This window comes from Panthera leo, chromosome D3 (assembly GCF_018350215.1).
Source record: "Panthera leo isolate Ple1 chromosome D3, P.leo_Ple1_pat1.1, whole genome shotgun sequence".
Classification (NCBI taxonomy): domain Eukaryota; kingdom Metazoa; phylum Chordata; class Mammalia; order Carnivora; family Felidae; genus Panthera; species Panthera leo.
The window spans coordinates 68514350-68539259 of NC_056690.1; the positions used below are offsets into that span (position 1 = coordinate 68514350).

Consider the following 24910-nt stretch of genomic DNA (forward strand, 5'->3'; position numbering starts at 1 on the left):
CCAGTGGGGGGGTGGGGATTAGAAAGCAGCTAACCCCCTCACCAGGAGCCTCGATTATCCCAGACCCCCTTCTGTTGCTCCAGAAATGAGACGCTTCTGCAGGCCTGCCTTACAGCCGACTTCTGTCCCCTTTACCCGTGACTTGCCCTGACTTTGCCATGCCATTCATTACACGTCCCTCTTCAACATCGCGCCAGCCCCAGCTCTGCGACATCCATTTCTGTCCACTTTCCACTGCGCAGTGAGGGAAGACTCCGTTTTCACAAATACCACAGCTGACCACTGATTTTTTTTGTTGTTGTTTATTTATTTTTGACAGATAGAGAGAGACAGAGCATGAGCGGGGGAGGGGCAGAGAGAGAGGGAGACACAGAATCCGAAGCAGGCTCCAGGCTGCGAGCCATCAGCACAGAGCCCGACGCGGGGCTCGAACTCATAGACCGCGAGATCATGACCTGAGCCGAAGTCGGACGTTCAACCGACAGAGCCACCCAGGTGCCCCCTGACCACTGATTTTTGACATTCTTGGGGGAATATCCTGACATCTACCAAATCCCGGTATGAATTACATAACACAGCAGTCAGTCCTGTGTCCAGAATTACTCTTTAGTCCTTGTATTTTCAGGAATAATTCTTGCTAGTACCTTAGGTTTGGGGGCTTTAGTCTGTCCTGCCCACCAACCCCCCCCCCCCCCGCCCCCATCTCCCTGTTCCAAGACTTTTCCTTCTCGTTCTTTTCTTTTCCACTGCCTGTGTCTGGGTTGCATGTAAATGTTCCCCTCTCCTCAATGGGTTCCTGCAGCTTTTCTGGCATTTTCCTGACTATCAGCACTTCCTCTGAGGAGCTTAGACAAGGGGAAAGAAGAGCGACTCGTTGGGGAGGGAAGGGGACGCTTTCTCTCTTGGCAAAAATGGAGCGCAGCTAGCGGCTGGTTCGCTCTCTGGGGTCAGGGAGCCCGTAACCCCCTTTACCTCATTTCTTTCTTTCTGGGGCTTGAGTGGTACTTGAAGTCTAGAGTGTGTGTCCTTCCTGCAAGTGTTCACTGAGCTCTGAATACATTCCTGGCACCCTATAGGAGGGTGTTGTCCCGTGGCAGGAGGGAAGGCGGTGGGCAGGAAGATGTTAAGCATCCCTCCCCCTCCCCCCGCCAATGCCACCCCAGGAAAAGCTATGGTCAAGTGGCAGAGAGCTCAGTTTAGAAATAAGTGCTGGGGATGTTGTGGGACAAAGCAGGGAGGACCTTGTGTCTGAGGTGGGCGCAGTGGCCCTCCAGGTTGGCGGGGGGGCTGGAGTTGGGTGGAGAGGGTATCTCCCCCCCCCCCCCCCCGCCCCCAGGAGGACAGCCTGTGTACCGAGGAGAGAGGCACCAGAAAGACGTATATGTCCCAGAAAGCAGGTGGGGCTGGGGCCTGTAGGGTGGGGTCCCCTGAGTGTCAGGTGTACCCTCTACCCAAACTGTACATAGACGAGCTGACAGCTTCATGGGGATGTTTGGGGACAAACCGTGGGGCCCAAGGGTAGAGGCTTGGTGAGGCAGCCAGGGACAGGGACGCCCATCAGGAACCGGCCTCTCGGCCCAGGCGACTGGGACAGAGAGGTGATGGCAGTGGGGACGAAGTGAAGGCATAGGTCAGAACAAAAAGGAGGGGGCTTGAGAACCCTTTCTGTGCAAGACCCTCAGGCCTAAGGCCTGCCTTTCGGGGACGGAGGAGGCATGGAGCGATGGTGTCCACGACTCCGTGGGGGCCTCTGTGGGCCTCCGGCAGATAAGGCCTCCCCGCCTCTCCCTGCCTCCTCCCATTGTGCCCTCTGGCCTCAGGGTTCCCTCTGTGTCTTGAATGGGCTTCTGTGGCACTCAGGGTCACGTAGGGCTGCCTGCTGGGGCCAGTGTGCTTTTCCCCACAGGGACGATCTGTGTACCTTCATGGCTTCCCAGCTCGCAGGGTAGTCCCAGCTATCACAGGGACTGTGATAGTGGAGGCAGAGGACCGGTACTGGTGGCGGTAATAATATGATCATTTGAGCCATCACTAAGCGTTAGGCATTTTACAGATTCTAGTTCACGCAGTCCTTACAACAACCCCATGGGATTGCCCCACTTTACAGATGGGAAACCGAGGCAGAGAATTAAGCAGTTTACCTGAAGCGATACTTCCGGTAAGGGGCAGAGTCGGGACTCCAACCCCGGTCTCATGACTCCAGACCCCATGCCTGGTCACACTGCCCCACCCGCTCTCAGAAGAGCAAGCTGCCAGTCCGTATCTGTTGAATGGCATTGATTGGGCCATTTGAGGACTGGGCGACTGTGGGTCAGCACCTCCAGTACGCCTAGGGTCACTCCTCACTCCTCTCACCATGCCTTGTCTGTGATGGTGGCCGACCTTCACGCTGACCTCCAGGGAGCCCCTGGGCAGTGGGACTGGAGGGAGCCCGAGCACAGCCCCGGTTGCACCTGCTGTGTGACTGATCCCTTACCCCACCTGGCCCTGCGGTGGGGGGGGGGGGGGGAAGATCTCCAGTCCTACCTGGGGGGTGGGGGGGTGGGGCGGTGGTGGCCTGACGGCAGTGCCCTAAGCATTGGTCCTGGCGGGTTCTTAGGCCTCCCAAAGAGCAAAGAGGGACAGAGAAATGGATCTGGAAAAAGGGAGTTCTGTCCAATTGGTAGTCTGTGGAATTAGGTGCTGCAGAAAATTTTAATGAATGCCGTGTTGCCCTAATTTTCTTAAGAGTGTGAAGTGTGTCATAGGAATGTGTGATGTGCATCATAGTGCATCATAGGAATGAGAGCGATACCAACCCAAGAGAGCTTTGAACTCAGGTTTCATTACTCTTGGATTTATAGATTGGCAGGGGAGGAAGCTGGATTATTTTTAGGTGGTACTGTATGAGTTTTATAATTAACAGACAGCATGCCCCCTGCTGCACATGCTCCTTCTCCTTGCTCATGCCTTATTGTAATTAGCGTTATAATCATCTTCCAACAAGATCATACGGCTTTGCGGGACCTGGAACATGCCTGCCTCCTCCCTGCTCTGTTCTCTGTGCTTGGGCACCTGAGCGGGGCGGGAGCGCCGATCCCGTTGTGAAAGGCGCCAATGACTGGGTAGGTGACCGGTGAGAAGTTTGATAGGCGGTGGGAGCAGCTTAACCAGACCATGGAAGGGCAGAAAGCAGGTAATATCTGGGGAAGGACAAGGGACAAGGAGCACTAGGATGGTGTTGGGGACTGATGGAAAGAGGCAGGACAGGTGGTGCCTTGAATATCAAATTACTTCTCTTGTTCTCAGGGAGCCAGGACTGAAAACACGTGCTTTGTTGAAAGAACATGAGTGTTTCCTGACCCTGCTCGGTCTGCAGACTAAGCTCTGTTAACCTATGCAGCACCTTTGTTAGGGTTAGGAAAAGGCACCCCTTATCTTGGTGGATGAATTTGGAGGAAAGCAGGTCTTTCCGCTTCTCCTCTGCAGGTGGCTGCAGCCTTGCATTAGGGCACATGGTTTGACAAATGGGATATGAGCTGGTTCTCCGCCCTTATTCAGTGTCTTCGACGGATGTCTTTGAGCAGTACACAAACCGCACAACGGAGTAGGGTCACCCTTTTGAGATTTAAGGTCAGGGTTTAGGCTTTTGACTGGAGAGAGTGTAAGATGGGAAGCCTTCCTGTGTCGCCCAACTCTGATCACCCCATTTTATTTCCACCCTTCTCTTGGCCGTATGCTGCTTTCTGCAAAGAACCAGGGACTGTGACCCCTGAAGGTCAGAACCTTTATAAGCACATTGGCCACAGTTTCTAGATGTTGGTCCTGGACCCCAGGGAACATTACTATCACCCAAGGAGCTTATCAAAATGCAGATTTCTATTCCCCAAACTCATTCTGTGTGTGATTCAGAAAGTAGGAGAGAGCCCAAGAATATGTGTTTTTCATAGATTCCCAGCTGGAAACCACAGATCTGGTTCATCCCTCCACGCTGCCCCCCAGGGTCTTTCCTGCCCCTCTGTTGCTCACAGCCCCCAAGGCCAGGAACCTGGCTCTGTACCATTTGGTTTACGGATCATGCTTCCTGTAGCCATCAATGCTTTTTTCCTCTTAAAACAGTACTTACTGAAGTATAACTTACATACAAGAGAAACGCATGAATCTTTAGTGCGTGGCCTGAGGGATTTTGACAGATGTTTGGATTCCTGTAACCATTGCTCAGACCAAACGAAAGATCATTTCCATCACCTGGGAAGGTCTTCAGTGGCTCTAAAAGCACATTAGAAAGGCCAGTGAGGAGAGAGGGCACCTGCCTGGGGGACAGGGACAATCTCTTCCATTTGTTTCCTGTGTGTCTTCCGTTCTCTGCAGTTTCCCTTGGAAGGGTGGGGGGCCAGGGTATGGGTGTTGCTGGAGCCTATCAGAGGACCCCATGGTCTTCTGTGAGGTTGGCGTGGGGCCTGGGAACACAGCCTTGACGCCACCATCACCTTCACCCCTGGGGCAACCTGCTGGAAGGACGCCAGCACTGGCTCCAGTGCAGACTTGGCGGATGGCCCATCCTCAAAGGCTCGCTTTGAAGAGCCCATACTTGTAAGACACAAAGCTGTGAACAGGGGCCTGTGGGATTGTCGTTCTGCCCCTTGGAGGGCTGGAGCTCGCAAGAGATACAGTCTCGGGAGGCTGCTGGGACCTTGCTAAGGGGCACTGACGGTCATTCCTCCGCTCCAGGGACAGGATCCACACAGAGCCTTTGAGCTCCTGACCCGGCGGCCGAGGACTACTATAGGGCTCAGGGACACACCCTTTCTGTGTCACGTGCTCTTGTCTCACCCTTTCTTTTCCTGCCTCAGCTTCATGACTCTTGGCACCTGAGTTAGAACGAAGAACAGGCACCTGCAAATGTTCTCCTCTTTGGGCGAATGCTCTGTGAGTGTTGTGGCGCTGCTAATGCGGACTCCCAAGAGCTGAGGTTTGAAGTTGGCTGTCTTGCGGGTTGTGACCTCTGTGTTTATTTTTCCTGTGGACGTACTTGTAGCGAATTGCTGAAGACGCCTTTGGTTATTTTCTTGATTCCCAGGTTATGCGTACGTCTCGGGATTTTTAAAAAACACGTGCAGCGAGTATTTTCACCCCCGCGAGCTGCATGTGAGAACACCCGTTTCCCCAACCCTGGGTGTTAGCATTCCTTTCCCCCCTTCCCAATTCGATGCGTGTAAAATTGGCTTTCATTTAGCTTTGCGTTTCTTTGATTACTAGTGAGCCTGAAGATTTTTCAGGAATTGATAGGCTATGTATATTTCTTCCTGTGGAAATTTACTTGGCATGCTCTTTGCTGATTTTTCTAGTGATCTATTTTATTTTTGGAAGAGGTCTGAATTTATAGGTGAAGGCCTTGATTTCCAGTTACATATGTATATTTTTAAATTTACATTATGTTCATATATTTCTTTTTTGAGAGAGAGAGAGAGAGGGAGAGAGAGCGAGCTGGGGAGAGGCAGAGAGAGCGGTGGGGAGAGGCAGAGAGAGAGGAAGAGAAAATCCTAAGCAGGCTCTGTGGGGCTCTAACCCACGAACCGTGAGATCATGACCTGAGCCAAAACCAAGAGTCGGACGCTTAACTGATTGAGCCACCTAGGCACCCCATTTTGATTTCCAGTTAAAAAAAAAAAAATATTTATCTCTATCTAGATAGACTCAGACTTGGAACAACTTAAATTAACTCCAAGGTGGTACCCAGCCACCAGTCACTGGCCGATCTCCAAAGTAGTCTTTGGGAGAGCCAGGAAAGATGCACCTTCCAGGCAGGTACAGCTCTGTTCCTAAGTGCAGGGCCTGGTGAGCAATACGTTGGTGGGTCTTGGCCGATTCTGGGTCCCCTGTTCAGAGCACAGCTACGCAGCCCACATAATCCGCACAGCCTATATCACCATAGGCAGCCATTCTGAGTGTTATAAAAACTGAGTGAAGCCAGTTTTTTTTTTTAATTTTTTAATGTTTATTTTTTAATTTTTTTTTTTTTACGTTTATTTATCTTTGAGAGAGAGAGACAGAGACAGAGACAGAGAGTGAGAGGGGAAGGGGCAGAGAGAGAGGGAGACACAGAATCCAAAGCAGGCTCCAGGCTCTGAGCTGTCAGCACAGAGCCCGACATGGGGCTGGAACTGATGGACCACGAGATCATGACCTGAGCCGAAGTCGGACGCTTAACTGACTGAGCCACCCAGGCGCCCCAAGCCAGTTTTGAAAATGATACCCAAACTCCAAGGCATTGGGTGTACAATTTTTACTATAATTGAAACTCCCAACCTGTTGACATGGGCATCACGGTTTTGAGTGGAGTCTGAACTAGGGTAGCCTTGATTTGGTTTGACTGGCGGTCCCGGAGCCTGGAGGGGAGTTAGGCAGTGGGACCAGTCCTGCCTTTGTTACTAATTAATGAGGTGACTCTGGCACACCAGCTGGCTTCCTGGGGCCACAGTGTTCTCACCAGTAAAAGGAGAGGTGCAACTAGGTAAACTTCCAGGTTATTCTCAGCTCTAAATATCCACGAGTCCCAAGTTCTAGCTGTGTTTTTATCCCCCACAAAAAGATTGTGATATATTTAAGACAACTTAGCTTTATTTTTTCTTTAGCATCTGAGTTATATAAAAGCAAAAACATTTCAAGATCTGGTACGTATGTTTTTGCATTTCACCAGATTTCAGTCTGACTTAGTTATGTTCTCAGTGTGTCCAAATAAAGGAATACTTCAACATAACTGACTCCCTCTTCTAGGTTTTACCCTAGGGGCATCGCCAGGGTCTATGAAGTCACTGGCAAGAAGGCAGGTGCATTCGATAATGGGAAACGGGTGAAAACAGTATCTTGGGACATTCCATCTCTTCCTTCTTTCCCTCCTTGGTAACCATCTATGGAGTTGGCCAAGCTCGGAAGGGGACAAGGCTTTAAGGACCTCATTGCCTTTTGGGGAGCAGTGGCGCAAGCCTGGCCTTACTGGGACACTCCTGTGTGCCAACTCCGTGGCCATTCTGCCTTTGCTCCGTTGCTGTGCTGGCTCTCCTGGTGGCCGGAGCCCCCCCTGAGAGCCCCTCCCACCTCAACTCTCACTGCCTTTGGCCCCCACACCACTTTTCTCCCCACCCCCCATGCCTTCCTTGCTCCACACATCTTCCCTGTTCTCAGTGGCCTGTCAAAGGGGGACTTCCTGGGGTCCTAGTCCCAGCACCTTCCCCCACTTGCTCTCCTCCTGTGTCCTCTCACCCCCTTGGGTGGCCCTGGTTGTCACCTGAGTGCCATTTTCAGTCACATCTGCTCTCTACCCCAGGCCTGTCCTCTGATCCCACTCACCTGCCTCCTGGACACTTGACCTCAGGCACCCCCTAAGTCCAGCACATGGTCCCTGTCCATGACCCTGCTGGGGTTTGCCTTCCTATCATCTAGCTAGCCCCCCAGGCCCGCAGCCCCGGACTCGCAAACTGCCTCCCCTTCATCCTCCTTGCCCTCCCTGTGTACCCCTGCAGACACACTCACTGGCTCATCCCCTGGTGCCCACACACCCCTCACCGTGTTGTTCCCTGCTGCCCTGGTGGAGCCCGTGACTCCTCTGTCCTGGCCTCTTGCTATTCTCTCCCTTGCTCCTTCTGTCCCCTCCCAGTCTGCCTTTATTATCTTGGTGAATATTTAAAACAAGGAAAACCCCTGTCCCGCAAATGAATCTCCCCCGAGAATCTCTGCTCGGTCTCTTTACTGCACCCCCATCCTGCATCGGGAGGGGGCGGGGGGGGGATGCAAGCTTGCAAAGATGAACTTGACCTATCCTTTATTAAGGTGGCTTTCCCCCCCTGTTTCCATCACCCCTCAGCACAATGTGGGCAGGGCGAGGTCAGCCCTGTGCTCATCTCCACCCTTCCCTGAGTTAATCCCCTCTCCCCACCCCGCACCCATTCTCTTCCAGGGGCTTAGTAGATCCAAGAACCCAGAGTTGGATGTCAGAGCCCGAGGGGCCTGCCAGCCCCACTTTTTACATTTTACAGAAAATGAAACCAAGGCCCAGGGAAGGGGCTTGTGGTGGGTCCTCTTGTGAGTGTGCATACCAGCTTTTTGGGGGTCTCTGTAACACATCAGCACAGCCTGAGTGGCTTAGAACAACACGGGTTTATTCTTACACAGTTCTGTTGGCCGGAAGCCTGAAATGAAGGTGTTGGCGAGGCCGTGCTTCCTCTGAAGTCTCTACCTTGCCTTTCCCTAGCTCCTGGTGGCCGCCGCTCCTTGCATTCCTTGCGTTGTAGATCCACGGCTCCGATCTCTGCCTCCATCGTGGCCTTCTCCCTGTGTGTGTCCCTGTGTCTGAATTTCCCTCTTTTTACAAAGACACCAGTTACTGCCTTCGGCGCCTATCCAACACCAGAAAGACCTCAACTTTCCTTGATTACATCCTCAAAGACCCTTCTTCCAGATAGGGCCACTTACACAGGGTGGGGTGGTGGTGAAGGCTTCAGCGTGCCTTTCTGCAAGATAGAATCCAACCCACGACGCACCGCAACCCCTTCTGTGGTGCTGCAGAAGGGAGTGTGAGCGGGGGTTCACCCCGCGTCATCGTGGGGAGGATTCCGCCTGGTGTTTTAGGTTGGAAACCCTTAGGGCTCTGCTTATTGGACCTGTGCTTCTCCTAAACAGTTCGCGAGAGGTGGGCCTCTTTGTGTGTGTTTGTGAAGGGTGGCAGATGAAAGTCACACGGGCCCGTTTCAGCGGAGAGGAGGAGAGAAACGCCTCATGAGGTCAGCATTCTTAGATTTTAACCTTGTGTCACTGTTCCGGTCTGGAAAATCAACTTGTACCTGCTCTAGGACTTAACTGCTGTGCATTCTTCCCTGTTGCATGAAGCTAACGGGCTTGCTCCTGTTTTCCTTTATAGGCAAGTGCCTTCTGTTGCTGGTTTTTGATTGCTCGGGAAGTTCATTGTTGCTCTGGCCCTCCTGACCTTTGTCTGGCCTTTGCCCGTGTGCAGAGTTTCTGAGTCAGCGTTTTGGGTGGGCCAGAGGGGGCGCAGCATGATTTTCCATAACTGCAGAGGTTGGGACCCTAGGCTTGCAGGTGGGGAGAAGCCTGGGGCTGGGGCTCCATATTTAGTCTGGAATCCAGTTCCAGCTGCTGCTCTGAGGCCACGGTGAATGCCAGAAGGGGCGGAGCACCCAATCTGAGCCAGGGCAGCCGCGGCCTGCTGTGCGGTGCAGCTGGGGACGAAGGTGGCAGCCTATTGGTGCCAGGCCTGCCCCTTTTCCTGCCTGTACATTGACCAGGAGGCCTGGGGAAAGGGACAGGGAGGCAAGCAAACAAACAGAAGAACTGGAAAGGGCATCCGAGGTGAGATAGTTCAGTACCTCTTTTCTGCAGATACAGAGACCGGGCTGGCCCAGAGAGGTGACTTTCCCGAGGTCACGTGGTTAGTTAGTTAATAGCAGAAGCGTTAGATTTGGGTTTCTGGATTCCAAGGCCTTTGCCCTTCTCTGGAACTGTGCCGCCCAGGAGGCTGTGTGGCCGTCAGGATTGGAGTGGGGGGTCCCTTCAAGCAGCAGCTTAACCAGAGACGAGGAAGAGAATGACCAACAACCCCGGCAGCACCCAGGTTGGGAGAAGACAGGTGTCCATTTTGTGTATCTTTTTTTTTTTTTAATTTTTTTTTAATGTTTATTTATTTTTGAGAGAGACAGAGACAGAATGTGAGTGGGTTAGGGGCAGAGAGAGAGGGAGACACAGAACCGGAATCAGGCTCCAGGCTCTGAGCTATCAGCACAGAGCCCGACACGGGGCTCAAACTCACGAGCTGTGAGATCATGACCTGAGCCAAAGTCGGACGCTCAACCGACTGAGCCACCCAGGCACCCCCATTTTGTATATCTTCTTGCCTCCCTTTCTGTGCCGCTCTCTGGTTCCCACTCCACCCCCCACCCTCAATGCAACCTGTTTGTGTTAGTCATTCACACTGTAGTGTGAATATCAGTCTTCTCCCAGAGGGGCTTAGACAGTCATCACTTGGAGTCAGACAGATGCAGCATTCTGGCGCGTGTCGTAAGGTGCACGTTGATGGAAACAGGCACACCTCAGAAAGGCAGACGCTCCAGGACCAGCTCTCTCCTCATGCTCTCAGAGCATCCCAGCTCCCCTCTGGTGCCCGCCCTGTCTTTCTTGTCCACAGTCTGACGACCCGTCCCATGCTCTACTGTCCAGACCTGCTCAGGAACTGGTCTCATGGCCTTGCTAATGACCCTCATTTTCCAACGTAGAGTCCTCCTACCAGCCCACCTCGTGAGTCCCAGCAGGCTGACGGTGGGGGCGGCCATTTTAGGAAGTGGCCATCTGCAGGCCCAGAGCAGCCTGGCCTGAATCTCAGGGTAGGACCTGTGGGAGGGCATAACTTCAGCATCAGGAAGAGCTGGGCACCACGACAGGGCTCCCCTGGCCCCACGGCCCTCTGTGCCCCCCTGATGTGCCCTTACCTGCTGTGTGGTCATCATGTCTAGGCCTTTCTGATCCTCTGTTTCCTCATCTCTAAGTTGGGATCCATCTCACAGACTAGAGGGAGGGTTGGAGACGGTGGGTGTAAAGGCTTAGCTCCCGGTAATCACTCACATGGTTCTTATGAAGTTTGTTGCCCCGAGTAATGCTCACAGCAACCCTGGGAGGGAGGCTGGGCCAGTACTGGATCGATGCGGGAAATGATAGAGCAGGAAAGGGACCCACCGGCCCTTGGGATTCCGACGGCTGGTTCTCTGCCCCGTCCCGCTGCACACAGATACCAGTGGGGAAGCCACCAGGGAGCTCTCCACCTGCGAGAGACACCTTACTTCCCTCCAGGGATGGTTCTGAAGTCACGCTCTCTGGCGTTCCCCTGAATGGGGCAAGGAGAGGAGGCCGTGGCTGAGACTCAGCAGAGACGCCCGTGTGTCTCAACCGCTCGGTGGATGGATCAATACTGGCGCAGGCCTGCCCCGAGCCCTGGGCGCTGCGATGCCCAAGGCGTGCACCTTTTGTCCCTGCAACAGGCGGAGGCTGTGTGCCAGCAGAGGGCTCTGGGAGGAGTGCAGGGAGGGCCTGGCGCTGCTGAGGACAGCAATTAGCAGGAGTGGCTCATACTAATCGCTCTGATCAGCCAAGCAGAAGCCAAGCCTGCCGTTCGCAGGCCGAGGTTGGCTCCTGGGGCCCCAGGGAGAGAGGAACAAAGGGAGTCGCTGTAAAAATTTCAGAGGCCTGTCCTCATTCTGCAGGGGCTGGCTGCTGCGGGAGCCTGGGGGGCAGCGGGAGCTGGGAAGCCCAGCCAGGTGGGGCCCAGCCAGGCCGGCCGACTCCCCTGCTCCCAGAGCTCATATCCTGCCTCCAGCAGATGAGCCAGCGCATTTTTTTCTAATGAGCCCTATAAAGTTTTCTTCCGGCCCTCCCACCCTGGAAATCCTCAGTGGCCAGAAAGGCTGTGGCACTGTGTGTGTGTGGTGGCAGCGTGGCACCAGTCAGGGTTCAAGAAGAGGCCACAGGAGGGAGGCCCTCAGGTCAATATGCAAGTGGCAGAAGTACACAGGAAACCCCTGCAATGGGCTGCTCCTGGGGAGGGCAGGGACTCCAGCCCTGGCGCCCCCCCACCCCGCCCCGGGCTCCGGAGATTCTGCCGAAAAGGACACGTTTGTAGCATGTGGCGTTTGTCCACCCAGCTGGATCAAAGCAAAATTACCTTTCTTCTTGTTATCATTACTGGTATTAATAATCTGTGTTTAGCATTCTTTTATATTTTAGACCTGGTATTTATGTTCTGACAACCGTGGGAGGTTAAAGAAACGAAGGGTGTGAGGCGCCCGGGTGGCTCAGTTGGTTGAGCGGCCGACTTCGGCTCGGGTCATGATCTCGCAGTTTGTGACTTCAAGCCCCGCGTCGAGCTCTCTGCTGTCGGCTCAGAGCCTGGAGCCTGCTTCAGATCCCCTGTCTCCCTCTCTCTCTGCCTCTCCCCCACTTGTGCTTTGTCTCTTGCTCTCTCTCAAAAATAAACATTAAAAAAGTATTTTTTTTTTTAACGAAGGGGATAAAAAAGGTATCGCCCTCATCTGTAGGTGTAGAAAATGAGGCCTAACCACTCGGGTGACTAGCACAGAGGACGAACCAAGGTGAGAACATAGCTTTGCCTCCTATGGGGCCAAGGTCAGGCCCCTTAGCACTGGGAGCTCATTCAGATCGTTTTTATCTGGGTAATAAACTATATGGGGGCTCCGCTAACCCCCAGATGACAGAGCAAAGAGGTGAATATTTACCTCCCCCCTGCCACAGGGGTCTCCTAACATGAACCTTTCCTCTACTCCCGCCCAGCCTGCCTCCCCAGTTTCTGAAATGTGCCGTGGAGAAGGAGAGGGTTCACTGGGCAGGTCTGTGGTGTCACGGACAGTGTGGCCCGCCCTCTTCTGTGGGCAGGCCGGCTTCGCAGGCGTGTGGTCTTGCGCCTGCTCAGGGCCCCACGCTCAGAGGGGTTAATGCTTGGTCAGTGCTCAGCTGTCACTGTTTGAAATTCTTATTTTGAACTCAAGGCCCCACGTTTTCATTCTGCACCGGGCCCCACAGATTAGGTAGCTGGTCCTGCTGGCTGTGGGTGCCCCAGCTGTTAGGGATGGGAGGCCTGTGCTCCTCGCCACCATGCCTGGGGTCTTTGGGGTCTGTCAGCTGGCCTAGCTGCTGGGGAGGGGCTGGCAGAGGGTGTTCCTGGGGCTGGCATTCACGGCAGCTGCACGTGGAAGCTGAGCAGGGCCAGGCGGAGATTTCTGGAACGAGCGCACGCACATTCTCTGGCGGCCCATCAACCCTCCCTCCCTCCCAGGCTGCCCCCCCCCCCTCACCTGGAAACACCATGTGCACTCCCATGACCTTGCTAGCTGAGAGCAAGGGGCCAGAAATCTTCGTATCCACAGAAGGCAGGTGTCCTGCTGCCCCCCCCTGAAGTGGGCTCCATCCTTGCTCCCCATGGGGTTTACTTTTGATGAATGGAGAGCATGAGAATGATCCAAGGAATGAGGGCTGTGCTCCTGAGGGTCTCCTCCTCACCCGGTGTGCCCTGTCAGGCCACAGCAGGCCCTGCGCGAGCTTGCATGTCTGGGCAGGGCCAGGCTGGCAGGGATGCGGGACCACTCCATCCCCCCATCCCCCGCCAGAGCACAGCCCTTGCCAGGGGGCATCAGGTTCAGCAGGGAAGCATCAGGGAGCTGAAGAGGGAGAGCAGAGTGAGGGGTTCCAGACTGCAAGTGCTGTGGGCTCCAGAGAGGGGAAATCGGTGGTTAGTGCCCACCCTGCCACCCGGAGCTGGTGGTGTCCAAAGTGGGGTGCGTAAGCGCCCATCCGAAAAGAATGTTACAACTCTTAGGTGTATTTCTTTTGTTATCTTTTAATTTCTATTTTAGGGTATTTTTTTTAATGTTTCTTTATTTTTGAGAGAGAGAGAGACAGAGCACAAGCGCAGGAGGGGCAGAGAGAGAGAGGGAGACATAGCCTCTGAAGCGGGCTCCAGGCTCTGAGCTGTCAGCACAGAGCCCGACGTGGGGCTCGAACCCACGAACCATGAGATCATGACCTGAGCCGAAGTCAGACACTTAACTGACTGAGCCACCCAGGCACCCCAGTGTATGTTTTTGTAATACACAAAATGTACTACCAGGGTGAGTGTATATACATGTGTGTGTTGCATATAGTGTGCGTGTGTGTGTGTGTGTGTGTGTGTGTGTGTGTGTGCAGGTGCATTGTGAGCAGATGGTGTCTTAGTTTGCTAAGACTGCTGTAACAAAGTATTGCAAACTGAGTGGCTTAAACAACAGAAATTTATTCTCTCACACTTCCATAAGCTGGAAGTCCAAAATCAAGTCCTCAGCAGGGCTCGTTCCTTCTGGGGGCCGTGAGGGAAGATCCTTTCCATGTTGCCCCCTAGTTTGGGGTGGTTTTCCGGCAATCTTTGACATTTCTTGGCTTGGAGAAGCGTCACCCCGATCTCTGCCCTCATCTTAACTTGGTTTTCTCTGCGTGCGCGTGCGTGTGCGTGTGTGTGCGTGTGTGTGTGTGTGTGCGCGCGCGTAAACTCCAATTTCTCCTTTATATGAGGAGACCAGTTGTATTGGATTGAGGGCACGCCCTCCTCCTGTGCAACCTCATCTTCACTAATTCCACCTGCAACGACTTTATTTCCAAATCAGGTCACATTCTGCGATACTGGGGGTTAGGACTTGAACGTATAAAATTTGGGGAGACACAAGTCCACCCATAAGAGATGGTGAAAGCAATGTAGAAAGCCCCCTGGCTTAGCTAAGCTGTTTGCCCGGTGGTCAGCCAGCCTGACTGTGTGTTGGTACAACTGTCTCGATTTCTCATGAGGGGGCCCTGGTTGAGGACTAGTCCCGCTGGACAGCAAGAGTTGCTGGCAGGATTTACCGGGCCCTGTGGCTTCCAGTCTGCAAGAGGACAAGAAGCCTGCTGCGAGAGGTGTGGGGCGCTGAGTGCCAAGCACAGAAAGAGACCCTGGTGTCCTGTCTCTGTCCCTGGCTGCAAGCATCAAGGCACAGTGAGCAAAGGAAGGGGCACTAAGCAGCCATGAGCGAACAGACCCCTGAGCCTGGCCACTCCAGGGATGGAGGTCCGGAGGCCTGGGTCTCCTGTGGCATGACCTTTAGTAGGTCATAGGATTCTAGGATTTAAAGCTGGAAGGTGCCTTTGAGATCCACCGGTCCAAACTCTCATTTTTGATGATGGGGACTGAAGTCAAAGGAAGGGAGAATCTTGCTCAGAGATTCAGTTAGGGTGACGATTGTTGGCTGTATTCGTTACCTATTGCTGCGTAACAAAATATCCCCAGACAACTCAGACTTCTCTCCTGCTTCGTGCTGGTCAGGAGCCTGGGTTCAGCCTAGCTGGGCCCTCTACTTCTGGGGTTTCTTTTGAGGCTGCAGAAAAGGAATCACCTGGGGCTGGTGTTGGCCATGGGAGGGTCCCTTCTGAACTCACTTGTGTGGTTGTTGATGGAATTCGGTTCCTTCTGGTTATTGGGCTGAGCCTTAGCACTTTGCTGGCTGTTGGCCAGAGGCCACTTGGCGTTCCTTGCCACGTGGTCCTCTCCAGCATGGCAGCTTGCTTCATCAGAGTGTGCAAGCTGAGAAGACAATGGAAAGTCAGCAAGATGGAAATCACGGTCTTTTGTAACCAGATCACAGAAGTGACATCCTGTCACTTGCTGTGGTCTCTAAGTTAGAAGCAAATCACTAGGTCCGGCCTACACTCAAGGGAGGGGATTCCACAGGGGCATGGATAGTGGGAGGTAGGGGTCGTTGAGGACCATCTTAGAAAAATGCTTACTGCAGCAGCATATAACCAGAAACTCAAATAAAATGGATTAAAGAACCCAGAGATTTATTTTTCTCCCATGTAAAAGAAATATGGAGGCAGGCTGCCTAGGGCTGATGACGGAGTTCTGTGGTCATCAGGGATCCAGGCTCTTTCTATCTTTATGCTTTGCCATGCTTAACAAGTATCTACTAGCCTCAAAGTTGCCTCATAGTATAGGAAAGCTGCTGGAGCTCCAGGCATCATGTCCATATTCCAGCCTACCATTCATTGAACGTCCATTTGCTAGTCATCTACCCTCCATGAAACAGCAGGAAAGGAGGAAGAAAACAATTTGAAAGGCCCCCAACATCCAAGATGAAACAGATGTGTGAGTGGATAGGTGACCATTCAACAGATAACTTGCAAGAAAACCAGTCCTGTTGGGAGGGGGCATGCAGGTTGGGTTTTGAAGGGTGGATAGGAGTTGTCTGGACAAGAATGGGTCAAGGAAGCAGCCTGTGTGCTGGCATGCAGATCCATCCCCCTGATCTAAAGGAAGGCCTTGCTAGCCTGAGGATTTGGGCTGTTTTAAGCAAGGGGACCCAGCAGCCAGTGCAAGGGACAGACCTATATACCACCAGCAGGATCCAAGATGTGGGGCTCTGGCCCCCCTTCTCTACTTCATTGCTTCTTCAGCTTTTCCAGTCCATCCTCTGGTTCCCGGATCATGCAGCCAAATTCTTTACGTACTGGGGACATTCTCGGGGTCTTACCAGGGTTCCAGATTTCTCCTGCTTGGCAACCTAAGGAACATCGCAAGCATCCCTCATTTCTTGGTTGCCTTATATGTCACGAGACACAATCAAAACCACACAGCTTAGCCTGTGAACTTCTGCTCCTTCACATTTAAGGTTTTCGAGACTTCCGTGTGAAGGAAGTTAGAAGTGTGGTGTCATTAGCAAGGAGGGAAGGTGTGGCAGCACATCTCAACTCTGGGGCTAGGGTGGCACCAGCCGAGGGCACTCAGATGTGCCCGCAGCCTGCCTGTCCTCCGGCGCCGTGCGCAAGATTAGACAAGAGAGCCCACAGGGCAGCAGGGCGTGCTGCGGGTGGGGACGACTGGCAGTAAGCTCATGGCACCTGCCATCTCTGTGCAGTGACACTTTAAGATCAGAACTTGGGAACGTACTTCCCTTCGGTATTTTGCCCACAGGAGAATCCACTGCTGGGAGGTATGTGGTGAGGCGGCACTGGGGGTTCCCGTGCTTACCATCATGGGAAAGGGAGAGAGAATTCTGTAGCAATGCCCAGCACAAGCACGGGGCTGATAGGGCCAATAGCGACAACAATGGCATTTGCTGAATATACTGAAGCATGGGACGTGAGTTGAAAGTGCTTTGTGGGGACAGTCTTCCCTCCAACTCCCAGCCTTCTTCCCAGGAATGGGGGACAACCCCTTTCTCACCTGTGGCCCTACACGAGGTTAGCAGATTCCAGATCAAGCAGTGACACGCAGGATGACCAGTGGACAGGATGCTGCCCACCTCTGAGCCTTTTTTTTTTTTTTTTTTAGGTTTATTTTTGAGAGACAGAGGCAGAGCACAAGTGGGGGGAGGGGCAGAGAGGGAGGGAGACACAGAATCCGAAGCAGGCTCCAGGCTCCGAGCTGTCAGCACAGATCCCCACGCGGGGTTCGAACCCACGAACCACGAGGTCATGACCTGAGCCGAAGTCGGACGCTTAACCAACTGAGCCACCCAGGTGCTCCTAAAGTTTTCCTTTTCTTATAAAAATGCTCGAGCTCAGTTTTTGAAAAAGAGAGAGAGAGAAAGAGAGAGAGAGAGAGAGGAAAAATAGAAGATAGCTTTAATTCCACCTCTGAGGGATGTTTTAAGAGATTTTTTGGTTTTAATCGCTTTTCTATGCATTTTTCATATAATCGAGATACTCGTGTACATAAAAGCTTTTTTCCATAACACAAATGTTGCCAGGTTATTATAGTTCTTCATAAATAATTCCTGAGGGCTGAACAGTCAGTCCATCAAGGAGATCGAGTCCGCTTTCTGTTGCCGAGTGTGAGGTATCTTGGCCCCCACCATTGCCCTCCCTGCCCACCTGCCCGGCTGGGCGTCTGCCTCACCCAGGTCAGCGAAGCGTCTGGCTCCCTTCCTAAGATCCAGTGAAGTTTCAGGAGACCCTCCTCCTTCCAGGGTCAGGGTAGCGCCCGTGTCTTGGGTAGATAGACAAGACCCCCAGATGTGATGCGTGATGAGCTTTCCAAGGGCCCTTTCCAAGGGTGTCTTAGCCCCTCCTCTCTCAGCCTGTCGGGGGGTGGGGTGGGGGTTCCCGAGCCAGCCCCACATTCCAGCACTTTCTGGCCTAAGACACCTGCAAAGTAACCAGTCTCACTTTTATGTGATGCGAGAAGAGGGCAGCTCACTAAGTTGGCAACTAATGTGTCTGATAACCCTCTGTGCCTCAGTTTCCTCACTGTTCAGTGGAGGCAGAAACAGCATCCATGGCGTTCTGAGCACTAAAGGCATAAAACGTGAAGCGTGCTTAGAAGGTGTCTGACCCCACAGGCGCACACAGATGGGCTGTCGCTCTTAGCTGCTACCAGGGAAGTTCGCAGGCAGTGGGGAGCAGGGAGCTAGGACTGGTCTGGAAGTAACACGGATACTGTGGGTGAGTGTGCGATCCCAGGGCCGAGGGAAGGGCTGCTACATTCCTCCACCGTGCAGATTCGGGTTCACCAGCTGCTGGATGGTGCTCCTCGCTGACGGATCCACAGTCTGCCCCTTTCGGATGGATAATCACATGCAACCCCCACACTCTTCTCCTTAGCTTAGCTCCGATAATGAGGTTGAAGGAAAGAGATTCTTGTGTTCATTCCGGGCCCATGGTGTCCCTGGCTGCTGCTGTCCGGGGTTGGAGGTCCTGAACTGATTCCCACAGCCAGGCAGGGGAAGGCAGGAAGGGCCACCAGCTGTGGGAGGCTGGGGCCCAGCAAACGCTGGATGTCCCTGTGCACCTGGGAGGGTCACCTTGTTGAGTCAATTTGGGCAGGCAGAGGTGTCCTGTGGCCTGAGGGCCCAGGAAGAAGAGCTGTGTCCATCCCTGTCCCTGTACACAGGAGCCAAGTTCACCCCACACCCTTCAACCCCTCCTGCCGAGCTGGCTAGGATGAGGATTTGGGGACTGTTTTATCTAGCAAGCCTCGTGTGCCCCAGCTGCCTGGGCTTATGGTCGTCGGGAGAGGAGGCAGTGTCAGGGCCTCAAGGGACAGCACATGGGCACGGTGGGACCTCCGTGATGCAGGCCCCTCCCCTCCCCGACCTGGCTGGACCTGGCTGACCTCCCCATCCTCCTGCAAGGTCAATCGAGGAATGTGCTCTCTGACCCTCTTCCCCACGGCACGTTGTTATTATTTGCCATTATTTACCGAGCCTCTAATACATTCTGGATTCTAAACTAAGCGTATCAAATACATGCATCATAGATTGCCTACTGTTTGCCTGGGACGGTGCTCATTTTGCATAGTTTTAGGTCATCCTCTCGACTGCCCTGTGAGAGGGGACTTTCATCTGCTTTGGGGCTGGGGAGACAGAAGCTCAGAGAATTCGCTAACTTAGAGGAGGCCATGCCGCAGAGCCCGCAGGACTCTGAAAGCTGCGTTTTATCCACTCCCATCCCTCTGTGCTGACTCCCACATGTGCCCTTGAACCCGTGTCTTTGTGGCTCTGGACAGGAATGCCTGCAAGGCACCATCTTCTCTCTGCCACCCTGGGCGGCGGGGTGTTGGGGGTGTCCTCAGAGCAGAGTCACAGCTCAGTCGCCTGGTATCCCTGGGTCTAGCGCGGTGCCTGGCACTCACTGAGGGACTGACTGCACCTGTTGCGCTCTGAGCCAAGGGTAGTAGAGCCAGAACGAAGGGATATTTCTTTTGTGCTGCGGTAGCTCGATGTCCCCAGCTCCATTCCTGGCTTGTCACTACAAATCAAACCATAATGTTGGGTGGTTTTGTTTTCCTCCCTTGGATAGGGCTGGACCTAACCAGTCCTTTCCTTCTCCCCCCGCCCCCCACCCCTGATATCCCTGACCAGTGCTCAGTGGTTACTTGTCCCATCCATCCCAGGGTGGCTTGTGTCATATTAGTTACATGTCACACTGGTGTCTCCCTGGCAAGACGTGCTCCTCGCTGAAATCGGAGATGTGTCCTCGCCTGGTCAGCCACACAGACAGGGTGTTGCCACAGGCCTCTGTGTTCATGTTTGTTGGGCAGGCCTGTTTCTGTTTTGGCCATTAGGCTTTGACCTTGCATTCGGGGAAGTGTATCTCTGTTCATTTTAACTGGATCTGCCCTCACCTTGAAGGCTATATACCCACTCTTTATTCAGCTACAGGGAAAGAAAAAAAAAATTTTTTTTTTTACCAATTTATATATATTTTTTCATTTTTACTTAGTTTATTTTTTAAATTTACATGCAAGTTAGTTAGCATATAGTGCAACAATGATTTCGGTAGATTCCTTAATGCCCCTTCCCCATTTAGCCCATCCCCACTCCCACAACCCCTCTAGTAACCCTCTGTTTATTCTCCATATTTAAGAGTCTCTTCTGTTTTTGTCCCCCTCCCTGTTTTTTTTTTATTATTTTTTCTTTCCTTCCCTTATGTTCATCTGTTTTTGTCTTGAAGTCCTCATATAAGTGAAGTCATATGATATTTGTCTTTCTCCGACTAACTTCGCTTAGCATAATACCCTCTAGTTCCATCCGTGTAGTTGCAAATGGCAAGATTTCATTCTTTTTGATGGCCGAGTAGTACTCCATTGTATATATATACCACATCTTTATCTATTCATCCATCAATAGACATTTGGGGCTCTTTCCATACTTTGGCTATTGTTGATAGTGCTACTATAAACATGGGGGTGCATGTGTCCCTTGGAAACAGCACATCTGTATCCCTTGGATAAATACCTAGTAGTGCAGTTGCTGGGTCGTAGGGTAGTTCTGTTTTTAATTTTTTGAGGAACCTCCAGACTGTTTTCCAGAGTGGCTGCACCAGTTTGCATTCCCACCAGCAGTGCAAAAGGGTTCCTCTTTCTCTGCATCCTCGCCAATATCTGTTGCCTGAGTTGTTCATGTTAGCCATTCTGACAGGTGTGAGGTGGTATCTCATTGTGGTTTTGATTTGTATTATCCGGATGATGGGTGACGTTGAGCATTTTTTCATGTGTCGGTTGGCCGTCTGGATGTCTTCTTTGGAGAAGTGTCTATTCATGTCTTTTGCCCATTTCTTCACTGGATTATTTGTTTTTTGGGTGTTGAGTTTGGTAAGTTCTTTATAGATTTTGGATACTAACCCTTTATCTGATATGTCGTTTGCAAATATCTTCTCCCATTCTGTCGGTTGCCTGTTAGTTTTGCTGACTGTTTCCTTTGCTGTGCAGAAGCTTTTTATTTTTTGATGAGGTCCCAATAGTTCATTTTTGCTTTTATTTCCCTTGCCTCTGGAGACATGTTGAGTAAGAAGTTGCTGCGGCCAAGATCAAAGAGGTTTTTACCTGTTTTCTCCTCGAGGATTTTGATGGCTTCCTATCTTATATTTAGGTCTTTCATCCATTTTGAGTTTATTTTTGTGTATGGTGTAAGAAAGTGGCCCAGGTTCATTTTTCTGCATGTCTCTGTCCATTTTTCCCAGCACCCCTTGCTGAAGAGACTGTCTTTATTCCATTGGATATTCTTTTCTGCCTTGTCAAAGATTAGTTAGCTATATGTTTGTGGGTCCATTTCTGGGTTCTCTATTCTGTTCCATTGATCTGAGTGTCTGCTCTTGTGCCAGTGCCACACTGTCCTGATGATTACAGCTTTGTCATACAGCTTGAAGTCTGCCCACTGGTCCCTTAGATGCCACTGGAACAGGGTTTCTCATTACCTGTCTTCACAGGGCTTGTAGGACGAAGACTGTAGATACTGATATATTAATCTTACTGTCACGTATGCTCTAAGAGACTGTTTTTGGTTTTTTTGTTTTGTTTTTGTTTTTGTTTTTAGCAAGAAAATGTAAGAGAAGCTTCAAGATGGCGGTCTCCTGGAGGTAGCCTGAGGGAGTAGAAAATAACACAGGGGTACAAATCTCAGCTAACAAGCATTTCAGTCCTTGTTTTCTGATTTGGGATGTGTCCTGTCACAGCTCCATGCTTGTGTTTCCTCACCTGTAATATAAGGGATTGGTTTGCCCATTTTATTGCTTCTAGGAAGCATGGGTTTGTTTTTTTTTGTTTTTTGGGTTTTTTTTGGTTTTCTTTCATGTGTTAATATCTGAAATCACAGTGCATCTTTCTACCGCTGGCCATCGGCCACATGGCAGGGATGACAGCTGTCATTGCCCGAGCGGGTGTGAACGTGGTCATGCTGTTCAGACTGTCATGACCTCAGTTGAATTAGGTACACTGTTGGCTCTCCACATGTTAAGTGTAATTGTCATTCAAAATTGTCTTCAGAAAGATCTTACCATGATTACTTAATGACACCAGAGGTTACTATGTGTGCAGAAGGGCACAGAAACAGCAGTAGGGCATTGATTTGCTTTAGAAAAGCAAATGTTCATTGTTGGGGAAAGAATTGCAGTCTCTTACTTTCTTATAAGACAACAAGAATTGGCATTCTTATACAGGCGAAGCAATGCCACCAAAAGTAGGAGAAATCTCCAAATGCCTCAGTAGAGAGGAAATGATCTCAAAGCCACATGGGGCTCGTATGACCGTCATTAAGACATTAGGTCATAGTTTAATTGGCAGCCCTTTTCTTTGTGGCTCATGAAGTAATGGTGGGTCTCACAATTGATGACTTTGCTTTCTAAGGTTTCTCCTTGGTTTAGTAAGCAGTAGTTATATTTGCATTTTTTTTTTTTTTTTGTTTTTTTGTTTTGTCAACTAGAGCAAGCTAATAACATTTTCAGTATTTGCTTTGAGTGTTGGTACTGCTCCTCTGGGCCCCACAGAAATAATGTCAATTGCCTGATTACTTTCCTACCTTTCCTGTTGTATCGCTAGCCCCTAACACCAAGCTTGACTAGGTGCTTTTGAAATAAATGAATGGATGGATGCATGCATGTATGGATGGACAGATGGATGGATGGATGGATGGATGGATGGATGGATGGATGCATGTATGGATGGACAGATGGATGGATGGACAGATGGATGGATGGACAGATGGATGGATGGATGGGTGGATGGATGGATGGGTGGATGGATGGATGATAAATGGGTAAATGGGTAGATGGGTAGATAGATGGATGGATGTAAGGATGGATGGGTGGATGAATGGATGATACATGGATGGATGGAGCCACACCCAGAGATGGATTTCCATCTTTGGGGAGGCAGTAGAATCCTTTCTGCGGAAGCTATAGACATATCTCCCGGATTCAGTAGGAACTTAGACTCTGTTTTTCAGGGTTTTGTTGATTCATTTATAGTCTGAGTTGATTCTCATAGTTAGAGTTTTCTCTGGAGAGATCTCCAAGCTAATCAGCCAGAGATCCAACCCAAGGCAATTATCCTGGGGCCAGCTTGTATAGATACACTACATTTTTAAAGAGCTTTGTTGAGATATAATTCATACACCATACAGTTCACCTACTTTGCACTGTATAATTAAGTGGTTTTCAATATAATCACAGATCTGGGCAACCAAAATTTTAGAATCCCTACAGCGCCTCAGAAACAAACAAACAAACCAACCTATTTCTCACCTATCCCACTGTCCCCCGCAGCCCTAAGCAACCACCAGTGAAATTTTTGTCTCTTTATTCTGTCCCATATTCTGGACATTTCCCATTAATGGAATCATATGCCATATGCTCTTTTGTGATTTTCACGTAGCACAATGTTTTTGAGGTTCATTCATGTTTTCGGACATATCAGCATTTCATTCCTTTTTACAGCCAAGTAACAGTCCGCTGCATGGAGAGACAGAGACGGAGAGTTGGAAATCACGTTTTGTTGATGTGTCATCATTTGGTGAATGTGTATGTAGTTTCCATATTCTGGCTGTTATTCACAATGCTTCCCAAAACATTCACACACAAGTTTTTTATGTGGACATCTATTTTCATTTCCTTTGTGCCTATACCTAAAACGTTGAATCATTTGAGGAACTGCCAGACCCTTTTCCAAAGCAGCAGCACCGTTTTCAATTCCCACCATCAGTGCATGAAGATTCTGATTTTTCCACATCCTCGCCAGCACTTGGCTCCATGATTTGTAAGGTCTTTTCTGCTTCTAAGCTCCTAGGATTCTGGGGTGAAACCCAGTGACTGTTGAGACAGTGGGAGGCCCCTTTCTGACTATTCTCCTTCTGTCTCAGAGGAGTGTGCAGTGGGCTGTGGGGAATTTCTCAGTTAATTATCTGCCAGTTAACTACTTGGGCTGCTCCCTGCGGTTGTAACTGGCTACAGACTGCTCCTGCTGTCTGCATGTAAAGAGGTTATCTGCTGCTCACCGGTGCTCTAGTGGGTGAAATTAACTGCAAGGATGATGGGAAGTAGAGCCCGAGCACTGTGACGGGCTACTAAGAACAGCCACCCAGGCTCTGCCACCAGGCGGGCTCTCTGCAAGGCATCTGGCTACATCTGGGAGATTCTATGGCAGCTACCCCAGCCTAGCCCAGGGGACAGAGCTCCAAGGCACAGGTGTCCAGGGTGGGCAATTCCACAGGCCTCCTGAGGGCAGCCCAGGGTCCTTCTCCCCATCTTCTATGGAATCCCACTTTGTGCCAGGCCTTGGAAATAGAATGATGGGAAAGACAAAGTGATCCGTGTCCTCAAGAACTCGTATCCTAGTGGATTCCCAGCCAAAGTGATCTGAAGCTCAGATTTTTCTGGCCGCCTATTTCCCCGGGTACTTGACCCCCACAAGGTCCCAGGGAGAAACCTTTGGGGAAATCAACCTCAGGAGAACTACCAATACCTGAGTCCTCAACATGGCCTTGGCCAAGTGCTCTCCTCCCTGGTTCAGCCACCCGTTGCCGCAGACCCCTGTCATCGGGGCACTGTGTTCTCCCAGGTAAAAATAGCCAGCAAATGTTTGTGGTCTGCAGCGTGTAGCTTTCCCACGACCTATCTCCAGAAGTCTTGGCAGCACATAGGACCTTTAGATTTTCTATCCTGTCCGTTTTCCACTTCATCCCTTGGACCTTCATCTCATCACGGCAGGACATGGTGGGTGTCTTCAGGGATTCATTGGCTTGTGTTACAAGGAGAGGGACTCTGCAATGGTGCTGGTCCTAGGGGAACACTGAGGGCTGGAGTCAGGACTGTCACTAGGCCAGAGGCACGTTGCTCCGAGGTCCCCATCTGTAAAAGAGAGGTGGGAACACAGGCCCTGCCTTACTCACGCCCGGGGTTATTGAGAGGCAATGGGGTTATTGAGAGATGGGAGTAGGCTGCTCAGACCCTAGGGGCATGAAGCCAGAACCCCTTCTAGGCCTCTCCAGATAGCTTCTGACCACCTGGGTAGTTCACATCTGATGGCAGCTCCCCCTGGTCCCCTGCAAAGGCGTAAAGCCATGATCTGGAGCTGGTTCCA

The 24910-nt window shown here is 51.4% G+C and overlaps 1 protein-coding gene across 7 annotated transcripts in view; it reads left to right on the top strand.

The window, feature by feature from the left end:
• Window positions 1-24910, top strand: part of CTIF (cap binding complex dependent translation initiation factor) — a 294145-nt gene that overhangs the window by 38424 nt on the left and 230811 nt on the right. The window lies entirely within an intron of this gene.